Source organism: Talpa europaea, assembly GCF_964194135.1.
Source record: "Talpa europaea genome assembly, chromosome: X".
NCBI classification, from domain to species: domain Eukaryota; kingdom Metazoa; phylum Chordata; class Mammalia; order Eulipotyphla; family Talpidae; genus Talpa; species Talpa europaea.
In genome coordinates, this window is record NC_140081.1 from 47307867 (window position 1) to 47320541 (window position 12675).

Genomic DNA, 12675 nt, shown 5'->3' on the forward strand with positions numbered 1-12675 from the left:
TATTTACAATAGGTAAAACCTGGAAACAACCCAAACGCCCAAAAATAGATGATTGGATCAAGAAGATGTGGCACATATGCACAATGGAATAGTATTCAGCAATCAAAAAAGATAAACTCATGCCATTCGCAGCAACATAGATGGAACTAGAAGGAATTATGCTCAGTGAAATAAGCCAGAAGGAAAAGAAAAAATATCGGATGGTTTCACTTATAACAGTAACATAGGGGAACCAAATAAGACATCAGTGCAAAAATAATAACAGTACAAAACACAACGAAGCAAAAATGGACAATTATAAATCAGAGATGTTCTGCAGGGGAGGAGGAAGGAGAGGGATCAGAGGGAGGGCGGGAGGGAGGAATACAGGGGACTGAAGTGATGGCGCGCGGGTGCATTGGTGAAGGAAACTCTATGGGGACTAAACCTGAGGGGGCGGGGAAGCAAATATTGTTTAAAAATGAAAAATGATGTAAAAAATAAAACTAATAATAATAATAATTTTTTAAAGACCTAAAAAATAAACATAAATAAATAGATAGATAAATAAATAAATAAATAAATAAATAAATAAATAAAAACTTTTTACTATCATGGAGTTGATGTATTGCTCCACACCTGTTGAAGAGTATGTAATGGAATTTTTAAAAATTTAAAAAAGGTTCTCTGGAGCCTCCCCCCTGGCGCAGCGGTTGAGTGCAGGGTTGCGAAGCTGCCTGCAGCCTCTACAGCACTGGTTCAATCCCCGGCCACCCGGTGAGGGTCCCACATGGCGCGCAAACCTCTCCAGCCGCCCGCTGCTCCCCTCAGCAGTGTATTTTGTCAGTCTGCCTGCTCTGCTCCCCACTCTGGCTCTGGTGAATTCTCTCACCCTCCCGCACTTCTGACTGTACCCAATGCTTGTATAAATAAATGAATAAATAAATCTTTTAAAAAATAAAAAAATAAAAATAAAAAAGGTTCTCTGGAGAGTCCTGCAGCTGATGTTTTTGTTTATACAGAGGAAGATTAAAAAAAAAAAGGGCCTCCCCGGTGGCGCAGTGGTTGAGCGCTGGGTTGCGAAGATACCCGCAGCCTCTGCAGCGCCGGTTCAATCCCCGGCTGCTCCCCAGCTACCAGAGGAAGGTCCCACATGGCGTGCAGACCTCTCCTGCCGCCCGCTGCTCCCCTCAACAGTGTACTTCGGTCCTTCTGCCTGCTCTGCTCCCCGCTCTGGCTCTGGTGAATTCTCTCACCCTCCCGCGCTTCTGACTGTACCCAGTGCTTGTATAAATAAATTTTAAAAAGAAAATTAAAAACAAAAAACAAGTGAAAAGACTTGACTAATAGAGTTGTTGAATATAGTATTAATATAATGATCAAGTATTAAATGAGGACAATAATGAAGAGGATGGCACAAACTTCTGGATTTGTTAGTAAGTGAAAGATTTTTCTCTCAAATCTAGAGTTAACAAGACCATATTTTGCTAGACAGTTTGGCAGGAATTATCAACTTCCAGAGACCCAAGAATCCAAATAATTTGTTAAATAACGGGTCTCAGACACTGAACTCCTTTATGTCACTAGTTTTTTGTTATTGTGGTGGTGGTGGTGTATGCGCTGGATTTTTTTATTGTTGTTGTCTAAATTTAAAAGATAGTGAATAACTATTTGCAGATGATATGATAATATATATAGAGAACCCCAAAAACTCCACAGAAAAACTAATTCAAGTAATCAATCAGTTCAGTAAAGTGGCAGGTACAAAATCAACACGCAAAAGTCAGTAACCTTCCTATACACAAACAATAAATCTGAAGAAGAAGAAATCAAAAAAAAATCCCTTTTATTATCAAAACAAAAAAACATCAAATACTTGGGAATACATCTAACAAAAGAGGTAAAGGACCTCTACAAAGAAAACTATAAAACACTGTTAAAAGAAATAGAAGAAGACACAAAGAAATGGAAAGACATCCCCTGCTCATGGAATGGAAGAATAAGCATTATTAAAATGGCCATCCTACCAAAAGCAATATACAGATTCAATGCTATTCCAATCAAAATTTCAATGTCATTCTTCAAAGAAATAGAACAATTATTGATGAAATTCATATGGCATCACCAAAAACCCCGAATAGCCAAAGCTCTCCTGAGAAAAAAATAGAAGGGAATGGAGGCTTCACACTCCCAGACTTCAAACTATACTACAAAGCCATAATCATCAAAACTGCATGGTATTGGGACAAGAACAGACACACAGACCAATGGAATCAAATAGAAAATCCAGAAATGAACCCACAGATTTATGGTCAACTAATCTTTGACAAAGGAGCAAAGAATATGCATTGGAGCAAAGAAAGTTTGTTCAATAAATGGTGCTGGGAAAACAGGGTTGCTACAGGCAAAAGAATGAAGCTTGACCACTGCCTCACACCATACACAAAAACCAACTCAAAATGGATTAAAGAACTAGACATAAGACCTGAAACCATAAAATACATAGAAGGAAATATAGGTGAAACACTACATGATATGCACATCAAAGACATCTTTACAGACACATCACCCAAAGCCGTGATAGTGAAGGCAAAGATCAACAGCTGGGACTACATCAATCTAAAGAGCTTCTGCACAGCAGAAGAGATAATAACAAAAACAAAGAGAAACCCCACCGACTGGGAGAACATTTTTGTACACAACACTAATGATAAAGGACTGATCACAAAAATCTACAAAGAGCTGATGAGACTCAACAACAACAAAGAAAATAATCCAGTCAAAAAATGGTCAGAAGAGCTAAAAAGAAACTTCTCTGAAGAGGAAATGCAAATGGCCAACAGGCATATGAAAAAATGTTCAACATCACTTGTAATCAGGAAAATGCAAATCAAAACTACCATGAGGCCTCCCCGGTGGCGCAGCGGTTGAGCGTTGGGTTGCGAAGCTGCCCGTGGCCTCTGCAGAGTCAGTTCAATCCCCGGCTGCTGCCTGGCCACCAGAGGAGGGTCCCACATGGCGCGCAGACCTCTCCTGCAGCCTGCTGCTCCCCTCAGCAGTGTGCTTCAGTCCTTCTGCCTTCTCTGCTCCCCGCTCTGGCTCTGGTGAATTCTCTCACCCTCCCGCACTTCTGACTGTACCCAGTGCTTGTATAAATAAATAAATAATTCTTTTTTTTAAAAAAAATCATGTGATCACCCAAGAATTAAAAAAAAAAAAAAACCTACCATGAGATACCATCTTACACCAGTGAGAATGGCACATATTAAAAAAACTAGCAACAACAAATGTTGGCGAGGATGTGGAGAAAAAGGAACTCTCCTGCACTGTTGGTGGGAGTGCAAACTGGTCCAACCACTATGGAGAGCTGTGTGGAGATTTCTTGACCTACTAAACATAGAGCTTCCATATGATCCAGCAATTCCACTCCTAGGAATTTACCCAAAGGACACAGAAACATCAATTCCAAAGAGCACCTGCACCCCTGTGTTTATAGCAGCACTGTTTACAATAGCTAAGGTTTGGAAACAACCCAAATGCCCAAAAATAGATGACTGGATCAAGAAGATGTGGTACATATACACCATGGAATATTACTCAGCATTCACAAAAGATAAACACATGCAATTTGCAGCAACATGGATGGCGCTGGAAGGGATCATGCTCAGCGAAATAAGCCGAAAAGAAAAAGAAAAATACCGGATGGTCTCACTCATAGCAGGAATCTAGAAAACTTAAATAAGGGACCAGGAAAAAGAATAACTATAAGAAAGAAAACATCAAAATCAACAAAAAACTATGAACCAGAGACACTCCATGGGGGTTGGGGGGTGGGGGTGGGGAAAGGAGGGCTTGGGGTCAAAATAAGGGGGTTGTAATTGTATGGAGAATATAAAAATAAAATTTAAATAAAATTTTAAAAAAATAAAAGAGTGATTAAGTGAGGCCCCTTTAAACCTTTCACTTCCATGATTTCACTGTTAACTTTTAATTTTCAATTGATGTAAGAATATATTACATTTCTATTACATGAGTATTCAAAAATTTGTGTCATAACTTACGCAAATACATTTTTCTATCATTTGAAAAAATCCTTTGCAGTAATAATAAGATAACAGCTGTTACCAGCTGGCATTCATGCATTTCACACACACACACACACACAGCCTCTATGCTTTTCATGCGAGTTAGAGAGTTTCACAGTAAACGAGGGATATTGGCCAAGGCAGTTATCCTCTGTACTCAATTATGGCACACACACAAAAAAGTCAATACTTCTTGCAAACAGGTGACATCAGAACTTGATATGAGCTATGCTCATTTTCCTCTCCATTAGGTTTCCTTGACCATGTCATTCTTTGCAAAAGGAGTCCAGAGTGGGAAAACATGAGAGATTTAGGATCCTTGAGTTGGAAGGAATCTCATTAGTTTATCCTCCAGCCCGTACTAAGATTATACTGTACCTGAATCAAGTAGACACCTTTCTATCTTCCTGCCCTTAAATTTTTCCCAAGGGGATTGCACAATCTCCAACTCAATGTTATGCAACATACTGACAAGAACTTCTTTCTAGTCTCTACTCAGTCTGTCCCAAATAAATGGCAAATCAAAAGTCCCTGTAATTTGGGGTGTTTGGTGGGTCAGATGTCTGGAACTACAAGGAGGAAATTAGGGGAGGGTCTGAGTATAAAAGAGGTAGCGCAGAGAGAAAAACTAGAGAGCCGTGCTCATGAAATACAGTCTCAGGTAATGTGGATACAGAGATTAGCTGCTTTTTTTTATATGGGCCTCACTCTTTCCACACACTCCCATTCAGCTGCCTACTACCATTAGTGACTTCTCCCCTTTTTGAAGTTCATTTAACCCTAATTTCACCTGCACCTCTATAGGGATAGTCTTTACTTTAAACTAAATCCCTTCTGAAAGTTGTCAGTTCCTTCCCTATGCTGATGAAGTGTCCTTTAAATACTCAACTTACCTACTTAAGTTGATGATTGTATTTATTTTACTGAAGTATCTCGGGATAGCCTAGGGATGAGGGCAGCCTGAGAGAAAGTGATGTGGCCTAAGTGCATGAGGTCTATGCATGTTTATCAGGGGTTGCTAAAGACCTAATCCTTTAGCTGACAGGAGTCTGGCCTCCTGCTTCCATATAGATTAGTTAATTGCATAATGAATTACCTAGCTACAATAAAACCTGAAAAGATAATAATGTTGCAATTAGCCAGCCTTCTTCCCTTAATAAAAACTAACATTTATTAAACATTTACTATGTGCTAGGCACTCTTTTAAGTACTTCATATATTTAACTCAGTTCATCCTCAAAATTATCCTTTGACTTATATACTATTTTTTTTTATAGAGGCATGTTTTATTTATTTATTTATTTATTTTTTAGAGAGGCATGTTTTATTTTATTTTATTTATTTATTTGTTCGTTCGTTTTGTTTATACATGCACTGGGTACAGTCAGAAGCGCGGGAGGGTGAGAGAATTCACCAGAGCCAGAGCGGGGAGCAGAGCGGGCAGAAGGACCGAAATACACTGCTGAGGGGAGCAGCGGGCGGCGGGAGAGGTCTGCGCGCCATGTGGGACCCTCCTCTGGTGGCCGGGGAGCAGCCGGGGATCGAACCGGCGCCGCAGAGGCCGCAGGTAGCTTCGCAACCCAGCGCTCCACCGCTGGAGGCCCGAGGCATGTTTTATTTATTTGTTTGTTTGTTTGTTTTGTTTATACATGCACTGGGTACAGTCAGAAGCGCGGGAGGGTGAGAGAATTCACCAGAGCCAGAGCAGGGAACAGAACAGGCAGAAGGATCGAAGTACACTGCTGAGGGGAGCAGCGGGCAGCAGGAGAGGTCTGCGCGCCATGTGGGACCCTCCTCTGGTGGCCGGGGAGCAGCCGGGGATCGAACCGGCGCCGCAGAGGCCGCGGGCAGCTTTGCAACCCAGCGCTCAACCGCTGCGCCACCGGGGAGGCCCAACTTATATACTGCTTTTATATCTGCATTTTACTGATGAGACACAGACAGATTGAGCAACCTACCAGAATCACACAGCAAATAAATGGCAAAGCCAGTATTTGAAACCAGACAGTCTGATTTTGGAGCCAAGGCTTTTAACCTACCTCTCAAAGATTCTTTTACCCCTGTATGTCACCGCAAAAGGAGTAAGATGGAGGAAAATATTAGAAGAAGAGGAAGACCAAAAAAAAATGCATATATGGTGGGAAGGATAAAATGTTACTAACAAATTCTTAGTAACCTACTTGTGTAAGTTGCCTACCCTGCCTAGAAGTTGTTCTTCATCTGTTTGGTCTTTAGCCTGAATTTGTTGTGAGTGTTGAATTTTATCTTCTTAATAACTATGAGAACTTCAAGCCTATTTAATTTATGCCCATCCTTCAAAGTCCAATGCAGTTCCCATCTTCTCCACAAAGCCTCTATATCCATCTAGTCTGTATACTTTTTTTAAAAAAAAAAAATTTACAGACTTATTGTTCGCAGTGTTCTTTTGGCTCTGACCCTCATTCTTAATTAGCCTTGTGTGCATTTATGTCTCATCTTACCAACCATACTGTAAACTCCCCAAGGGAAGAGACTAAGGCTTTTATTTCTCTTGCATCTTGCATCCCCGATAATGCCTAGCAGGGTGTATTACAAATAATAAGCACTCAGTAAATATTTGTTGGTTGACCGATTGAAAAAGGTCAGAGACTACATCAAATCATGGTCAACCCCTGCCTCATTTAGTGAAGAACTGTGCACTCAATGTGTACTCAATAAACGTTAGTAATGATTACAAAATCATTCAAAAAAGTCTTTATGGAGTTTCTATAGTATGTAGAGAATGGTGTTGTGGGGATATAAATAAACAGAACACATAACTTCTACCTTTGAAGAGCTTAGCTGAGTTTTCTCTCATTACAATGCGTACTATATCCTCTCTCTGAATTCCTGCCGCATGTGAAGTTGGGACCAGTTATCACTCAATTATTCTGTCTCCCCCAATTTGATCATGAGCTCCCTGTAGGAAATGGATAGCACAGTACTGGAAACATAATAGAACCACAGAATTGGAAGGGATTTTAGAACTCTCCCTGCTGTTAAACGTCCCACACAATGCAAGAACCCTTTTTTCAGCTGCCTTGATCCAGTTCTTATTTAATTATATGCTTCCAGAAATTAACCAAACTAGGAAATATATGAGAAAGAGTAGGTTTAGGTGCATTTTGACTAAGTGCAGTTTAATGAAGTTGTTAGACAACCAAGTAGAGACAAACAGCTGAAATCCAAATCCTAGTCTCAGGAGAGAGATCCAGGCTGAAGATAGAGGCTTCTGGATCTTGGGCATAGAAGTGGTAATTGAAACACTAAGATTCCGTAAGACTATTACAGACCAGAAAAGAAAGGGGTCAAAGTCTCTGATAATTCCAGTATTTGGAAAATGAGAGAAGAAATTCAGTGAAGTGGGAGAGCTGGAATACAAAGGAGTTTTAAGAAGAGGTTCGTCACCACAGCCAATGAAGGATGGTGCAATGAAATTAGAGGGGATAAGACTGAAGAAAAGGGCCTCCCTGGTGGCGCAGCGGTTGAGCGCTGGGTTGCGAAGCTGCCCGCAACCTCTGCAGCGCTGGTTCGACTGCAGCGCTGGTTCGACTGCAGCGCTGGTTCGACTGCAGCGCTGGTTCGACTGCAGCGCTGGTTCGATTCCCGGCTGCTCCCCGGCCACCGCAGGAGGGTCCCACATGGCGCGCAGACCTCTCCTGCCGCCCGCTGCTCCCCTCAGCAGTGTACTTCGGTCCTTCTGCTTGCTCTGCTCCCTGCTCTGGCTCTGGTGAATTCTCTCACCCTCCCGCGCTTCTGACTGTACTCAGTGCTTGTATAAATAAATAAATAAATCTTTAAAAAAAAAAGAAAAGACTGAAGAAAAAAGTATTTGATCTGGCAACTAAAAAGTCAGACCTTTGATGACCTTAAAGAAAGCAGGCTCAGAGAAGTAAATCTGTTTTTTTCTTACAATTGTTCCCCCTAATGCTTAGCACAATGCCTGGCTCACTACTTATTTGATGAATAACTGAATAATTGGATGGATGAATTGTAGGTCCTGCCAAAAACAGCAAGTGATGGGAAAAAGTTAACAAGTTAGCCTTTCTTTTCTGAGCAAGAGGAGAATATGGGTGGTAACATAGAGAAATGTTAAGGTGAAAAAGAAAGAAGTCAAGGGCTATAATTTCCCCCCAAAAAATAAGAAATAAGCTCAACAGGTTCCACTCTCAGTATAATGGAATAAAACCTTAATAGGTAACAACAATAAACTCTGGACAAAACACATGCTCCCACATGCGTCCATATGCAGACACATACCTAAAAGCTCCAAAGAGTGATTAAAAAGCAGGCAGATACCAGAGGGAATAAGGTCAATGAATAAGGTCAATGAAATGGATAAGCTCCCATTTTTCTAACTTTAGCCTAAGGGTAGACTGCAGTCACCAATCTCACCACTAGGATTTATTTTGTTAGCCAAAAAAAAAAAAAAAAAACCAGGACAGGACCTGGGGCAACCACAGTATCTAGAAAGTGAAGGGATATTTCAGAAAGTGATCGTAAAAAAAGGAGTGCTCAATTGTACATATAAACTCTTTGCAAGACTTAACCTGACCATGGATGTATAGAGCAGGCTCAAAGAAGCTTCCATCTAAGACTAACAGAATGGAAATGAGGTCCTCCCTGGTGGCACAAGGATTTAAGTCTCGGCACTATCAAGCTATCGCCAGCCACTGCAACACGAGTTCAATCCCCGGACAGGAAGATAACCCACTTGGCGCAGGAGACATCTCCTAAGTTGCCCGCTCCTCCCCTCAGCAGTGTATTTCATTGGATCTGCCTGTTCTGCTCCCCACTCTGTCTCTGGAGAATCCTCTCTCACACACACACCCCGCACCTCTGGTCTACACCCCAGTTCTTATATGCACAAATAAAAATAAATCTTTAAAAATTCAAAAATAAAAGAATGGAAATGAGATCTGAGCAGCCACTCATCACAGACAAGGCAGAGGTTTCAGTTTTAATCTAACCAAGTTAATTGACTATTGAAACAAATGCATGCATACTCTTCAGAGGAATATAACAGAAACCAGGGTCTCCTCAACTTAGCATTCACTATGTCCAGGAAACCCTCTAAAATTACTCAATGGGGCCTCTCTGGTGGCACAGCGTTTGAGCGCTGGGTTGTGAAGTTGCCCGCAGCCTCTGCAGCGCCTGTTCGATTCCCGGCTGCTCCCTGGCCACTGGAGGAGGGTCCCACATGGTACGCAGACCTCTCCTGCTGCGGCGCTGCTCCCCTCAGCAGTGTACTTCGGTCCTTCTGCCTGCTCTGCTCCCAGCTCTGGCTCTGGTGAATTCTCTCACCCTCCCGCGCTTCTGACTGTACCCAGTGCTTGTATAAGTAAATAAATAAATATTTTTAAAATAAATAAATAAAATTACTCAATGTATGAAGAATCAGGAAATGTGACCCATTCACAAGGGAAAAGACAATTAATGGATACCACCCCTGATATGATGCCCAAAATGGAAAGAAAAATACCTGGTAAGGAATAAAATGATAGGAAACCTCAACAGAAAAGTAGAAAATATGAAAGAGAACTAGAACTAAAGAACAAAATTCTAGAACTAATGAACACTCTATCTGATATAAAAATTAACTAGATAGATTTAATAACAGAGTGAAATAACAAAGAATAGTCAGTGAATTAACAACAGCAATTTGATGAAGACAGAAGGGGAAATGAAAAAAATGATTGGAGCATCACAGACCTATAGGACAACAACAAAGGTATTAAATATGTATGATTAGAGTTTCAAAAGGAGAGGAAAGGGGACATTCTCTTTATTTATTCTCATTATTGGAAGTAAAAAATGATTGAACATTTCCCAAATTTGACAAAAGACAATTATAGATTCAAACTCAGCAAAATGCCAATAGGACAAATGTGAACAAAACAGCACCTCTGTGTATCATAGTCAAACTGATGAAAAACAAAGATCAAGGTCTCTCTGGAATTCTCAGAAACTGGATACTAGAAGACAACAGAAAAAAAAAAAAGCTCAGCAAGGACTTACTGTATAAGATTCACTATTATACTCTCTTAAACATTATAGAGAAAACTGCTCTCCAAAAAACTGCAGCTTTCATTGAACTATCACTTTCCTTTTAGTAACATCGGTAATTACTGCATTGGGACAATCTGTGTGTGCTTAACATAGATCCTTAGCAATTAATGTTTATTTTAATGCCACTTCCAAATAAATATCTAAGAATATGGAAACGATTACACTGTGGTATATTCAACTGACAGAATATTGATGAACCTATGTAATCATTTGAAAATACCCTTCTATGTTAAGCGAGAAAAACCCTAAGATAACAAATTGTACATATAATGTGTTACAATAGTGTTTTTTTAAAAAAAAGATTTATTGATTTATTTATACAAGAACTGGGGTACAGGCCAGAGGCGTGGGGGGTGAGAGGATTCACCAGAAACAGAGTGGGGAGCAGAACAGGCCGATTGACTGAAATACACTGCTGAGGGGAGCAGCAGGTGAGTCAGGAGAGGTCTGCTGCACCATGTGGGTGGCTCCCTTGCTGGCCGGGGGATCGAATTTGTGCTGCAGAGGCTGCGGGCAGCTTCATAAGCTGTGTCCCAATCCCTTGCACCACCAGGGAGGCCCCTACAATAGCATTTTTTTTTAAATCTATGTAGTAGGGAAAATAACACTTGGAAGAAATATAGTAAAATATTAACTGTTATTTTCACTGGGTGATGAGACCATGAGTACTTTAAAATTTTGTTCTGTACTTTATAATTTTTTCTTTAATAAACGTGCATTACTCCTTCAGTGGATAGGGTAGACTCTCTATTTTTAAGTTTTAAAATAGAACTTGGGTAGACGTCCCCTGGTACACTAGACAACAATCGCAAATAAAATAGGACTATATTTAAGCCTTCTTTCTCTTGAACTTATATCTTAATGGTCTGATACCACCTATAGATTAACCGAGTGTGTGACCTTGTTGAAAGATGCTATAAGACTGGCCCCAGAAAAAGAAGAAAGAGGATCAGCAGTGGAAACTGCCAGAGGCAGAAGGAGAGGCTAAGCAAAGAGATCCGAGAAAATAAACATAAAAGATCAGGAAATGGGAGAGGGAAGGAAAGACAAGGGTAAGTTTTCTTTGGTACGTGGACATACATATGAAAACAGAGTTGCTAGTAATGGATTTTCATAACAGGCATAGTTAGTGTATTTTTCATGTTATCTTATTTTTGTCTGTGTTAAGAATGTGTATTTGTGCCTTGTGCCTTACCATTCCTCCCAGGCACAGGCTGTGTATTTTTCAGCCCACATGTGCTCTCATATCTGCCTAACGCTGCCAGGGGAGATCAACTGGACACTAGATCTGGACATTCCAGAGCCTCATCTGAGAGAATTGCATAACTACATGCCTATCTATATGAGCTACAGATTTAGCAAGCTATATGGGACAGTCAGGAACCTTCTGGGTGATAAATGATATCTGAATGGGGATTCTGGGAGTCCCAGAGGCATTTACTGAAGTCAGTTCTCTATGGGTCTGAACCCCACTTCTGACACACAACCTAACTAACTGGACAATGCTGGCTTGTAGCCATTTTTGTAACGTTTAAAGTATTCTGTTGACTTTGTACTACTGCCATCCTTAAAGGATGACTGATGGCGAATTTTAGCTTATTAAATGTCAAGTGAGGGTGTCTGGATTAGAAATGAATTTCTACATGGTTTGGTTTGAGTACAGTCATTTCCCAGAAAGACAGGCTCTGTGCAACTTTGACTTTTCCATATGATAATACATCTTTTAACCCACCTGGAAACCAGGAACAAGGAGACTTAACCTTAAGAGAGGGACATGTAAGAGGACCGAATCAAGATCTTAGCATCATCCATTAACCTTTAGAGGGTAGATGCAGTTTTCTTAGAGCTTCTAGTGATATAATTTGTAATATAGAGGATGTGGCTTCTGGGCCTCCCTGGTGGTGCAAGGAGTTAAATCTCACCACTGTGAAGCTATTGGCCACCTCTGCAGCACGAGTTCGATCCCCAGCTGGCCAAGGAAGTTACCCACATGGCACAGCAGACCTGTCCTGTCTTGCCCGCTGCTCCCTTCAGCAGTGTATTTCAGTCAGTCTGCCTGTTCTGTACCCCACTCTGTCCCTGGTGAATCCTCTCACCCAAACCCCACACCCCATTTCTTACACACATAAATAAATTTTAAAAAATCTTTCTTAAAAAGGATGTGGTTTCCACCATCCTATGCTCCAGCACTGTCCAATACAGTAGCCACTAACCACATGTGACCAAATTTAAATTAAATCCAAACTTCAGCTTCTCAGTTACTTGTCCACATTTCAAATGCTCAATAGGCACATGTGGCTAGAGGCTACCTTATTAAACAGTACAGATCTAGAACAGTAACATCATAACTTTGGATAGCATTGTGAATCTAAACTCACAGGATAGAGCTCTGGGGATCTATTATGTCAACATCTACTAAGTGATTGTTACGTGACTTTTTTTTTTTTACATCAGGCTGTTTCTTTGCATGGTGTGCTCAGAGTGATACCGGGGACACTGAGGCAGTTTAGCTGACATCAGCCCT